General features: G+C 41.6%; 1 non-coding gene across 1 annotated transcript; it reads right to left on the bottom strand.

The window, feature by feature from the left end:
* Positions 1–12529: 12529 nt before the first annotated feature.
* LOC139419836 (U7 small nuclear RNA) lies at positions 12530–12584 on the bottom strand. The gene has a single exon (XR_011635449.1). It is a non-coding gene; the product is annotated as a U7 small nuclear RNA (small nuclear RNA).
* Between the last annotated feature and the right edge of the window lie 1295 nt (positions 12585–13879).

Here is a 13879-nt window from a genome sequence, read left to right as displayed (position 1 = left end):
CAACGCGCTAATGAGACGCGATTTTTCCTGGCATAGAAAATTTGCTCACTCGCCAGGACACTGTTGTTCAGAGGAGCTAGCCAACAACACAGCTAACACAATCACTTCAAAAATAAGCTGGAAAGACTGCAAACTAGCTGCACTTTTTTTCAATTGACATTTCTTTGTATATATCCATAAAAATTATTGATGAATTTAACTGGCTGAGAAACACTGTCTGCATGTCTGTCTCATCCTGACTCCTGACACGTTCATTACTATGGGACAGCTGGATATCAAATTTGAATATTAATACAATGTTACAAATGCCGGAGACACAGACAGAAAGGTTTCTACAAATATTCACGGTTGAAAACTAAATGTTAGTCTAAAAGAAATGTGAGATAGTCTAGATGCTTTTTATAGTTTATAAATGGCTTGGCTGGGCTGATGAGACAGTGGATTGCGCAGTCAGAGTAAATATGCATTTTACAAATACATATACTGAACAAAAATATAAATGCAACATGTAAAGTGTTGGTCCCATGTTTCATGAGCTGAAATAAAAGATCCCAGAAATGTTCCATACGCACAAAAAGCTTATTTCTCTTTTTTATTTATTTTACCGTTATTTTACCAGGTAAGTTGACTGAGAACACATTCTCATTTACAGCAACGACCTGGGGAATAGTTACAGAGGAGAGGAGAGGATGAATGAGCCAATTGTAAGCTGGGGATGATTAGGATCTCTGATCCCTGTTAGTGAGCATCTCTCCTTTGCTTAGGTAATCTGGCAGGTGTGGCATAATAGGAAGCTAATTAAACAGCATTATCATTACACAGGTGCACCTTTTGTTGGGGACAATGAAAGTTTGCTCTAATAATGGCGCAGGAAAGGATGGCTGCCGTTTTACGGGCTCCTAACCAACTGTCCTATTTTGTTTGTTTTTTAGCATTGTTTGTAACTCATTTTGTACATAATGTTGCTGCTACTGTCTCTTATGACCAAAAAGAGCTTTTGGACTTTAGAACAGCGATTACTCACCTTGAACTGAATTGAATCTGCGTGAAGAAAAGACAGAGAAAAAAAGGGAGGAGGGTGGGTGCCTTGTAAGAATTCGCAGACGATTAGCTTAACCACCCCGTATTATTGGCCAACGTGCAATCGTTGGAAAACAAAACTGGTCGATCTACGATTAATACTTTCCTACCAATGGGACATTAAAAAAGTAAAATCTTATGTTTCACCGAGACGTGGCTAAATGATAACACAGATAATATAGAGCTGGCTGGCTTCTCCGTGCATCGGCAGGACAGAGCAGTAATGTCTGGTGAGACGAGGGGCGAGGGTGTGTGTCTATTTGTCAATAACTGCTGGTTTGTGATGTCTAGTATTAAAGAAGTCTCGAGGTATTGCTCGCCTGATGTAGAATACCTCATGATAAGCTGTAGACTACACTATCTACCAAGAGAGTTCTCATTTATATTATTTGTAGCCGTCTATTTACCACCACAAACCGATGCTGCCACTAAGACCATACTCAACAAGCTGTATAGTGCCATAAGCAAACAAGAAAATGCTCATCCAAAAGTGGCGCTCCTAGTGGCTGGGGACTTTAATGCAGGCAAACTTAAATCCATTTAACCTAATTTCTCCCAGTATGTCACATGTGCAACCAGAGGAAAAACAACTCTCGACCACCTTTACTCCACACACAAAGACGCAGAAAAAGCTCTCCCTCACCCTCAATTTTGAAAATCTGACCATAATTCTATGCTCCTGACACCTGCTTACAAGCAAAAATAAAGGCAGAAAACCCCAGTGACTCGCTCAATACGGAAGTTGTCAGATGACACAGATGCTACGCTACATGACTGCTTTGCTAACACAGACTGGAATATGTTCTGAGATTAATTTAGTGGCATTGAGGAGTACACTACCGGTCAAAAGTTTTAGAACGCCTACTCAATCAAGGGTTTTTCTTTATTTTTACTATTTTCTACATTGTATAATAATAGGGAAGACATCAAAACTATGAAATAACACATATGGAATCATGTAGTAACCAAAAAAGTGTTAAACAAATCAAAATATGTTATATTTGAGATTCTTCAAATAGCCACCCTTCCTTGATGACAGCTTTGCACACGCTTGGCATTCTCTCAACCAGCTTCATGAGGTAGTCACCCGGAATGCATTTCAATTAACAGGTGTGCCTTGTGGAATTTCTTTCCTTCTTAATGCTTTTGAGCCAATCAGTTGTGGTGTGACAAGGTATACAGAAGATTTGGTAAAGCCCTATTTGGTAAAAGACCAAGTCCATATTATGGCAAGAACAGCTCAAATAAGCAAAGAGAAACAAATGTCCATTATTACTTTAAGACATGAAGGTCAGTCAATACAGAATATTTCAAGAACTTTGAAAGTTTCTTCAAGTGCAATCGCAAAAACCTATGATGAAACTGCTCTCATGAGGACCACCACAGGAATGGAAGACCCAGAATTACCTCTGCTGCAGAGGATAAGTTCATTAGAGTTACCAGCCTCAGAAATTGCAGCCCAAATAAATGGTTCACAGAGTTCAAGTAACAGACACATTCCAACATTAACTGTTCAGAGGAGACATTGCGAGAATCAGGCCTTCGTGGACGAATATTTGCAAAGAAACCACTACTAAAGGACACCAATAATAAGAAGAGACTTGCTTGGGCCAAGAAACACGAGCAACGGACATTAGACTGGTGGAAATTTGTCCATTGGTCTGATAGTCCAAATTCAAGATTTTTGGTTCCAACCACCGTGTCTTTGTGAGATGCGGTGTGGGCGAACGGATAATCTCTGCATGTGTATTTCCCCTGTAAAGCATGGAGGAGGAGGTGTTATGGTGTGGGGATGCTTTGCTGGTGACACTGATTTATTTAGAATTCAAGGCACACTTAACCAGCACAGCTACCACAACATTTTGCAGCGATACGCCATCCCACCTGGTTTGGGCTTAGTGGGACTATCATTTGTTTTTCAACAGGACAATGGCCCAACACATGTGGGAACTCCTTCAAGACTGATGGAAAAGCATTCCAGGTGAAGCTGGTTGAGAGAATGCCAACAGTGTGCAAAGCTGTCATCAAGGCATAGGGTGACTATTTGAAGAATCTGAAATATAAAATATATTTGGACTTATTTAACACTTTCTTGGATACTACATGATTCCATGATAAACTCAGCAAAAAAAGAAACATTCCTTTTTCGAAGATACTTCGTAAAAATCCTTGTAAAGAGTTTAAACACTGTTTCCCATGCTTGTTCAATGAACCATAAACAATTAATGAACATGCACCTGTGGAACAGTCATTAAGACACTAATAGTTTATAGACGGTAGGCAATTAAGGTCACAGTTATGAAAGCTTAGAACACTAAAGAGGCCTTTCTACTGACTCACCAAAAGAAAGATGCCTAGGGTCCCTGCTCATCTGCGTGAATGTGCCTTAGGCATGCTGCAAGGAGGCATGAGGACCGCAGATGTGTCCAGGGCAATAAATTGCAATGTCCGTACTGTGAGACGCCTAAGACAGTACTACAAGGAGACAGGAAAGACAGCTGACCGTCCTCGCAGTGGCAGACCACATGTAGCAACACCTGCACAGGATCGGTACATCCGAACATCACACCTGCGGGACAGGTACAGGATGGCAACAACAACTGCCCGAGTTACACCAGGAACGCACAATCCCTCCATCAGTGCTCAGACTGTCCGCAATAGGCTGAGAGAGACTGGACTGAGGGCTTGTAGGCCTGTTGTAAGGAAGGTCCTCACCAAACATCACCGGCAATAATGTCGCCTATGGGAACAAACCCACCATTGCTGGAACAGACAGGACTGGCAAAAGGTGCTCTTCACTGACAAGTCGCAGTTTTGTCTCACCAGGGGTGTTGGTCGGATTCGCGTTTATCGTCGAAGGAATGAGCGTTACACTGAGGCCTGTACTCTGGAGAGGGATCGATCTGAAGGTGGAGGGTCCGATTTCCTGCAAGATAGGAATGTCAGTGTTCTGCAATGTCCAGCGAAGAGCCCGGATCTCAATCCCATTGAGCATGTCTGGGACCTGTTGGATCGGGTGAGGGCTAGGGCCATTCCCCCAGAAATGTCCAGGAACTTGCAGGTGCCTTGGTGGAAGAGTGGGGTAACATCTCACAGCAAGAACTGTCAAATCTGGTGCAGTCCATGAGGAGGAGATGCATTACAGTACTTAATGCAACTGGTGGCCACACCAGATACTGACAGATACTTTTGATTTTGACCACCCCCCCCCCCTTTGTTCAGGGACACATTATTCAATTTCTGTTAGACTCATGTCTGTGGAACTTGTTCAGTTTATGTCTCAGGTGTTGAATCTTATGTTCATACAAATATTTACACATGTTAAGTTGGCTGAAAATAAATGCAGTTGACAGTGAGAGGATGTTTCTTTTTTTTCTGAATTTAGTTTTGGATATCTTCACTATTATTCTACAATCTCCAAATAGTAAAAATAAGGAAAAACCTTTGAATGAGTAGGTGTTCTAAAACTTTTGACCGGTAGTGTATAAGTGCATCGACAATGTCGTCCCCACAGAAGCCATGGATTACAGGCAACATCCGCACCGAGTTTAAAGGTAGTGCTGCCGCTTTCAAGGAGAGGGACACTAAACCAGACACTTAAAAGAAATCCCGCTATGCACTCAGACAAACCATCAAACAGGCAAAGCGTCAATACAGGGCTAAGATTGAATCCTATTACACCGGCTCTGACGCTTATCGGATGTGGCAGGGCTTAAAATCTATTACGGATTACAAAGGGAAACCCAGCCGCGAGCATACTAGACCAGCTAAATGCCTTTTATGCTCACTTCGAGGCAAGCAACACTGAAGCATGCATGGGAGCACCAGCTATTCCGGACGACTGTGTGATCAGGTCTCCATAGCCGATGTGAATAAGATCTTTAATCAGGTCAACATTCACAAAGCCGCGGGGCCAGACGGATAACAAAGACGTCTACTCAAAGCTTGCACGGACCAACTGGCAAGTGTCTTCACTGACATTTTCAACCTCTCCCTGACCATGTCTGTAATACCTACATGTTTAGTACCCCCTGTACATAGCCTCATCATTGTTATGGAATTTTTTGATTTGATTCGATTTATTTAGTAAATATTTTCTTAACTCTATATCTTGAACTGCAATGTTGCTTAAGGGCTTGTAAGTAAGCATTTTACGGTAAGGTCTACACTTGTTGTATTCGGCACATGTGACAAATAAAATGTTGATTTTAAATGTGCAGTTTTGTAACACAACACAATGACACAGATGTCTCAAGTTTTGAGGGAGCGTGCAATTGGTATGTTGACTGCAGGAATGTCCACCAGAGCTGTTGCCAGAGAATTTAATGTTCATTTCTCTACCATAAGCTTCCTCCAATGTTGTTTTAGAGAATTTGGCAGTATGTCCAACCGGCCTCCCAACCGCAGACCATTTGCAACCACACCAGCCCAGGACCACCACATCCAGCTTCTTCACCTGCGGGATCATCTAAGACCAGCCACCCACCCGGACAGCTGATGAAACACAACTAAAGAATTTCTGCACAAACTGTCGGAAACCTTCTTAGGGAAGCTCATCTGTGTGCTTGTCGTCCTCACCAGGGTTTTGACCTGACTGCAGTTCGGCGTCGTAACCTACTTCAGTGGGCAAATACTCACCTTCGACGGGCACTGGCACGCTGAAGAAGTGTGCTCTTCACGGATGAATCCCAGCTTCAACTGTTCCAGGCAGATGACAGATGGCGTGTGTCAACGTTGTGAACAGAGTGCCCCATGGTGGCGGTGGGGTTATGGTATAGGCAGGTATAAGCTATGGACAATGAACACAATTGCATTTTATCAATGGCAATTTCAATGCACAGAGATACCGTAATGACATTGTGAGGCCCATTGTCGTGCCATTCATCTGCCGCCATCACCTCATGTTTCAGCATGATAATGCACCGCCCCATGTTGCAAGGATCTGTACACAATTCCTGGAAGCTGAAAATGTCCCAGTTCTTCTGTGGCCTGCATACATTGAGCACGTATAGGATGCTCTGGATCCACGTGCTCGACAGCGTGTTCCAGTTCCTGCCAATATCTGCCAACTTCGCAGAGCCATTTAAGAGGAGTGGGACAGCATTCTATAGGACACAATCAACATCTTGATCAACTATTCGAAAGAGATGTGTCGCGCTGCATGAGGCAAATGGTGGTCATACCAGATACTTACTGGTTTTCTGATCCACTCCCATACTTATTTTTTAAGATATTTGTGACCAACGGATGCATATCTGTATTCCCAGTCATGTGAAATCCGTAGATCAGGGCCGAATGAATTTATTTATTTTTCTTTATATGAACTGTAACTCAGTAAAATCTTTGACATTGTTGCATATTGCGTTTATATTTTTGTTCAGTGTAGTTCATTTGAGATTATATTGTTACTGTCCACTATATTAATTCACAGAGGAACTCTCCTCTCCAACGCAGATTATTAACTCAGAGTATGGACTCAGTAAACTAAGCGCTGTGGAGAAACTATAACCTACTTTAATCTCACCCTAACCCTAGTCCCAGGAGAGGCTTGACTAACAGCCCAGATAGAAAGATCAAATGTTTAACCTGGAGGGACAGGTTTTGGTAACGCATACTAGAAACAGATGTTTTCAGACCAAGTCTGCCCTCTTTTAATAGAACATACATATATTAACACAAGCCAAGATCTAAATATAAAACAATCATTGGTCTAGGATTGGTATAAGTATATAGTGTGATACAAATGTTAACAGGAAATACTGACCATAGACACACAAAAAAACACACCCTACCCTCTAAGGTTGTTTAAGGACAATACCAAAGTCCATAAATGGAGTAGTTCATTTATACAAGTTGGATATCATTATTAATTTCTTTACAGAATATTGCAAACTGCTGAGGTCATCTGACTCAAATTTCTGTAAGTCTGTACTAGCAGAATTATTGAGCAAAATCGTTATTGAATGTACAGTAATCTGATCTCCAACTGTAATAGAAGATGCTGTGCAGGTTCAGATGACCATCACAAACGTTTACACTAAGACTGCTCTTGGGTTCCTTTTCACGATCCATAAAGATGAGAGGGAATAGGTTAAAGACAATCTCCCTATGCTGCATAGGCATGCGTAATAAAAACAACTATGCTCATGGGTTACATATGCCAAATAATACAGACTGCTGTCAAATGTTTGAGGACTTAATGATGAAAGTAATACTGCCCAGGAAGGAACCACCAAATTAAGAAACACATTCACAGGTTGTTTTCTTTCTAAATGAGCTATTGCAATACTATTCTGTAAGAAATATCTGAAAGCATTGGACATTTAAAACATGTAATTACAAATTGATGACTGTGAAACGCAACCAATTTTTAAACTGTTGGTTATTATCTTTATGCTTAGGTTGGAATTTCATGTGAAGCTTAAACTGAGTAGAAAACAAAACAAAATATTTAATATTTAGTTTTGCTTGAACGCTGGGTATTGATCATAATTCCCAAGACATTCCTTAAAGACGCCTGCTGCTATAAATAGTTGTGAGAGTCAACAAAAACATTTGGTTCAAACAAACAAAAGGGTACCTAAGCCTACTATGCTTCAATCTCAATAGAACACAGCCATAATCTGTGCTCAAAATATTTTCTTTACGTTTTGAGCTGTGTCTGTTGGGAAAGGGGAGTAATGGAAGTTAATCACTGGACCCTGATTATGTGGGGTGAAGGTTCTGTGGTGACCCTGTGAACTCAGACATTCCAGATTCAGGCCTGGCCCTATGTGGCCCTAGGCCATCCGTCTAACTGGACAGAGAGAGCCGGTCAGTGCTGGGCTAGAGCCTAGCGGAGGAGTGGCAGAGGTAATCCCTTCCCCCCAGTCTAGCAGTGTAAATCTGCTCAAGGCTTCACCCTGGGCATTATTTATACCCTGAACAAGTCTTTGTTCTCCTTTTTAAAGGCTGTGACTTAATATAAAGCAGATATTTAGAGAAAGCCTGCTGTTCAGGGGCTGAGATAAGCAGAGATTTATGTCGTAGTGGAGGGCAGGAGAGTTATCGCAGGGGCTTTAACGAGACCTGGAGTTGTGGATATAGGCTGAGTTCCCTCTTTGCTTTTGTATGCTAACATCACACGTGTTGGAGTAATGTGAAGGGATAAGAAAGATGTATCATACATTTCATTTCAACACAGCAATGCCTCAAGGATTATGAATTCAAACAAGATTGGTATTTCAAACCAAAACTGTGTGGCTCTGTGTGTGTGCTGTGTGTAGTTGATGTGCGTGTAAGAGATAGTGACACATGCATGTGGTGACATTGTTATTTACAATACAGTAGGCATAACACTTTGCCAGCTGAAGGCATTAGATGCTGAATCACTAGCCTCTGGAAATCCCCGTTGGCACATATTTAGGCTAAAACAGAAAACAGCACATTGTGTTATCATTTCCCATTCAAATCATCTATTGTTCTAGAAATGCTGGCACCTGCGATTTAGCCCGTCATATCTCCCCCACCCAGAGTTCTGATAAGATTGTGGTTAAAATAGAAAGATCACTACATGCACTGGCTCACTCACTCACTCACTCACTCGCTCTCCTTGCAATAAAAATGCCATAACTTGACTATCTACTTTTCAAGTGATGTACGTTTCTAACACGGTTCCTCCTCCAATGACTTGCTATAACATATAATTGAAGCTGTATTGAAGGCAATATGTCGATGGCGACATGACATCCCACTGTGAAATTAAGATATCACTTCCTACAGTACACTTAATACTTACGACAGTACATGTATGGCTCTGGCTCAAAAGTAGAGTATGTGTATGGCTCAAACACGTTGCAGACTCAAATAACAATAATTGTTTGTTTTGCAATGGTGTACTCGGGGGAAAACGTGCTGCTTCAATTACTTGTAAAAAAATATATAAGGAATCTTTTGACAAAAGATATTTGAGGCATAATGTTTCTATTCTCTCCACACACATATGTATTAGCATGTCTTTTTTTAATTAAGCAGACAGAGAGCTTTATTTAATCATTGAATAAATGGTCTCAGGGACTACCATGAGGCCTGTCTGTTGGCTTCACACACATGGCTAGAAAGGGAGGGGAATGTGTATTTTATGGGGTGTTTAAGGAAGTTGCATTTCCGATGGAGAGGCCATGCAGTGTTGCACTTATTCTGCTCTTCATAACAGCTATTCTGAGTGTCTAGGGATATACATAGCTATTTCTTAATGAAAACAGCTGGAACATACTGTAAAAAAAGGGGAACACACCTCATACAGTACGAAAAGCTAGAATAAAGATGTCAATGCTGTTAGTTATATGTATTAGAACTGCTCTCTTAATAGACTTATAAGTGAACCCCCTCAGAGTCCCAAAGGTCTAGTTTAATGAAGTGATTCACAGTTTAGGGAGCAAGTCAATAAATCCATCCCCAGCATTCCAGGGAAAATAGGGCAGTTCTCACTGCTCATTCATAAGCAGGGGCTTTGTCTGGCTGTTGGAGGGTCTCCTCTCAGGAAACAAAGAAGTTGGGCGAGTTGATTCATTATAATTTAGCTAGTTTCTGGATTGAAACTGGATCCTCCAACCTTTTCATTCCGTGTGTTCTCATATAGCAGACTTGTAGCCAAAATAATGTTTTTGTGAGTTGTCAGTCTGGCATCAAGAACAGTTATGAAAGTAATACCACATGAATATTGAAATTGTTAGAATATGAATATCTAAATATGCAGATATGTAGGATCTTGTTTTGATGGCTGACCGTGAGGGATGCAGTAACTCCCAAAAAATCACCAACAAAATCACCAACAAAGAAATAATAACCTAGAACCCCACATAGAAATAATAAACTAGAATACCCCCCAGTCACGCCCTGACCTACTTCACCATAGAGAAACAATGTCTCTCTATGGTCAGGGCGTGACAGTACCCCCCCCCCCCCCCCCCCCCTCCGGCCGCAAAACCTGAAACCAAATATCAATTGGTAAGCTGCTCAGATAACTGATGTTTGAAGTTAGTGAGGGAGATATGTCTCTAACTTCAGTGATTCAGTCATTGGCAGCAGAGAACTGGAAGGAAAGGCGACCAAAGGTGGTGTTAGCTTTGGTGATGACCAGTGAGATATACCTGCTGGAGCACATGCCACGGGTGGGTGTTGTTATGGTGACCAGTGAGCTGAGATAAGGTGGAGCTTTACCTAGCAAATACTTAGATGACCTGGAGCCAGTGGGTCTGGCGACAAATATGTAGCAAGGGCCAGCCGACGAGAGCATACAGGTTGCAGTGGTGGGTGGTATACTGTCTTTGGTGACAAAACGGATGGCACTGTGATAGACTGCATCCAGTTTTCTGAGTAGAGTGTTGGAGGCTATTTTGTAAATGATATCACCGAAGTTGAGGATCAGTAGGATAGTCAGTTTTACGAGGGTATGTTTAGCAGCGTAAGTGAAGGAGGCTTTGTTGCGAAATAGGAAGCCGATTCTAGATTGAATTTTGGATTGGAGATGTTTAATATGAGTCTTGAAGGAGAGTTTACAGTCTAGCCAGACACCTAGGTATTTGTAGTTGTCTACATATTCTAAGTCAGAACCGTCCAGAGTGGTGATGCTAGTCGGGCGGGCAGGTGCGGGCAGCAATCGGTTGAAAAGCATGCATTTGGTTTTACTAGCGTTTAAGAGCAGTTGGAGGCCACGGAAGGAGTGTTGTATGGCATTGAAGCTCGTTTGGAGATTTGTTAACACAGTGTTCAAAGAAGGACCAGATCTATACAGAATGGTGTCGTCTGCGTAAAGGTGTATCAAGGAATCACCCGCAGCAAGAGCGACATCATTGATATATACAGAGAAAAGAGTCGGCCCGAGAATGGAACCCTGTGGTACCCCCATAGAGACTGCCAGAGGTCCGGACAACAGGCCCTTCGATTTGACACATTGAACTCTGTCTGAGAAGTAGCTGGTGAACCAAGTGAGGCAGTCATTTGAGAAACCAAGGCTGTTGAGTCTTTTGATAAGAATACGGTGATTGACAGAGTCGAAAGCCTTGGCCAGGTCAATGAAGACGGCTGCACAGTACTGTCTTTTATCGATGGCGGTTATGATATCGTTTAGTACCTTGAGCGTGGCTGAGGTGAACCGTGACCAGCTCGGAAACCGGATTGCACAGCACAGAAGGTACGGTGGGATTCGAAATGGTCAGTGATCTGTTTGTTAACTTGGCATTCGAAGACTTTAGAAAGGCAGGGAAGGATGGATATAGGTCTATAACAGTTTGGGTCTAGAGTGTCACCCCCTTTAGAAGAGGGGGATGACCGCGGCAGCTTTCCAATCTTTAGGGATCGAAAGAGAGGTTGAACAGACTGGTAATAGGGGTTGCAACAATGGCGGCGGATAATTTTAGAAAGAGAGGGTGCCAGATTGTCTAGCCCAGCTGATTAGTACGGGTCCAGGTTTTGCAGCTCTTTCAGAACATCTGCTATCTGGATTTGGGTGAAGGAGAAGCTGGGGAGGCTTGGGCAAGTAGCTGCAGGGGGTGCGGAGCTGTTGGCCGGGGTTGGGGTAGCAGGGTATATGAAAATAAAATACTGTAGTATTTACTGTAGAAAAAAAATCATGTTTTTGCAGGTTTTCTTTATTGTGGATAATACTGAATAATGTACTATAATATTCTATGGTATAACACAAAATTCTATACTAAGTACTACACACGATTGAGGGATACTACCGTGTGTAGTATAATATTTTACAGTATACTACCGTTTACTACAGAATTCTATAGTAAGTAGTAAGCTGATGAGAGGACGGCTCATAATAATGTCTGGAGCGGAGCAAATGGAATGGCATCAAACACATGAAAACCATGTGTTTGATGTATTTAATACCATTCCACTCCTTCCGCCCCAGCCATTACCATGAGCCAGTCCTCCCCAATTAAGGTGCCACCAACTTCCTGTGGTACGCTCATTACTTGACCAAATTACATTATGTTTAGAAACCAGTGTGGCCTGAGCTGTCATGTCTAACTGCCCTCCCCTGTAGGAAGTGGGAAACGTAGAGGAAAGACAAGTAACCCATGATCTAATTCAAAGTACAGCTGCAGCGTTCTGCCCTGTATGATCTCCATGTTGGAGCTAAATGTGTGCAGTGGGTCATAGTATACTATGGCACAAATACTACAGTATTCTCTGCAGTGCTTTTGCTGATTTTAATTTAACGTTCACTGTAGTGTTTTTGCCTATGCTGTAATATTTACTGTAGTCTATTGTAGTACTTACAGTTAACTGTAGTATAAATACGGTAGTACAATAACTGTAGTATTAAGGGTATACTAGAGTAATTCATGTGTTTTTGTGAATTGTAGTATACTGTAGTATTTACTGTAGTGTTTATGGAGACATTACTGTAGTATTCACTATAGTGTTTTTGTTTTATTATCTTTGACATGGAAGTGGAGGCTATCTCCCTCAGGAAACCTACTGGAGAAATACTAAAAGAGCAAATTCTCCATCTCCATTAGGTTGGTAGGACGGAGGTCTGACTGGATAGTTAATGCTTCTGCTCTTCTATATACTCTAAGGAACACAATATAGTCTAGTCATGTAGGTTTTTCGTAAATTGCGATATGGAGGAGGGGGATGGGCAATGTTTCTGTTTGGGGATAATACTGTAGTATTATGTAGTATTCTACAGAATACTACAACATTTTATAGTAAGTACTACACATGATTAAGGGATACTAATGTGTGTAGAATATTATTATACAGTATACTACAGTATGTACTGTAGTGTTCTATAGTAAACTGTGAAACACTTTCATGTGGGTTGCCACACAGAAACGGCTCAGTGTATTATTAGCCTGTGCTCTTGATGTACCACTGCACAGCCAAGGAAAGCGAGCCACGGGTAAAAACAGCCCCACGGGTACAGTCTGGGAAATCCGATAGTACAAGTTTACATTACAGCCTGCTTTGTTTGTGCCACAGGGCACGCAAGGCCTTCCTGTCTTTCAGACTGAATCATTCATCAGCTGACATGCAAACAACAACAGTTTTTAAAGATTTTGCTCTGAGTAAGAGGACACTTTTTAAAAGGCCCATCATCTTTTAGAGAGAGGTTCAGACTCTATCAAACTGAAAGAGATGCAATAATCTAATTCCACAATAGCCTTGATGAATGCAATGAATACAGTGGTAGAGTAATGGACTGACAAAAATATTGTGCACCAGTTGCAAGCAGAATTACCTTTCAAGACGAGGTAAAAATTGTATCTTCTTCTTTGGGGTTTGACTGTGCTAAGGAAGAGATACGTAGGTTTGCCTTGACACAAATACTGTATGCTTTTTCTATGGCCAGACATTCCTAGCTATAAATCTATAGTCACTTGTAGAGATAGGGCTAATGTTACAAAGGGACATTAACTGGACATTAACGTAGATACGATATATGGTAAACATGATGCGTTGGTGCTAGCTTCACAGAAATAATCAGGTGACATGCTTTTAATCATTTATAACAAACCCCATATTGTACCTACCCAGAACCCTAATGTTGCCTTCTCATTGGTTACTGTATGCTTCATGAAGAATTGGGTGTTTTGAACGAACTGAAATGTACCACGACTCTTGGCACGCTCACTCAGAGAAGTATAAATAAAACATACAATCAAAATTCTGTGCTATTGAAAAAAATGATAAATTATGATAGTGGTGTGTGATCGTCATTGTTATCTTCTTGCCCCTAAACTGCTAAACCGCCTTTGCAGTAAGTGGTAGGTTAAAAGACTATTTGTTAAATCTGAGC

Source organism: Oncorhynchus clarkii, chromosome 10 (assembly GCF_045791955.1).
Source record: "Oncorhynchus clarkii lewisi isolate Uvic-CL-2024 chromosome 10, UVic_Ocla_1.0, whole genome shotgun sequence".
NCBI classification, from domain to species: domain Eukaryota; kingdom Metazoa; phylum Chordata; class Actinopteri; order Salmoniformes; family Salmonidae; genus Oncorhynchus; species Oncorhynchus clarkii.
This window is presented reverse-complemented; position numbering and strand designations above follow the sequence as displayed.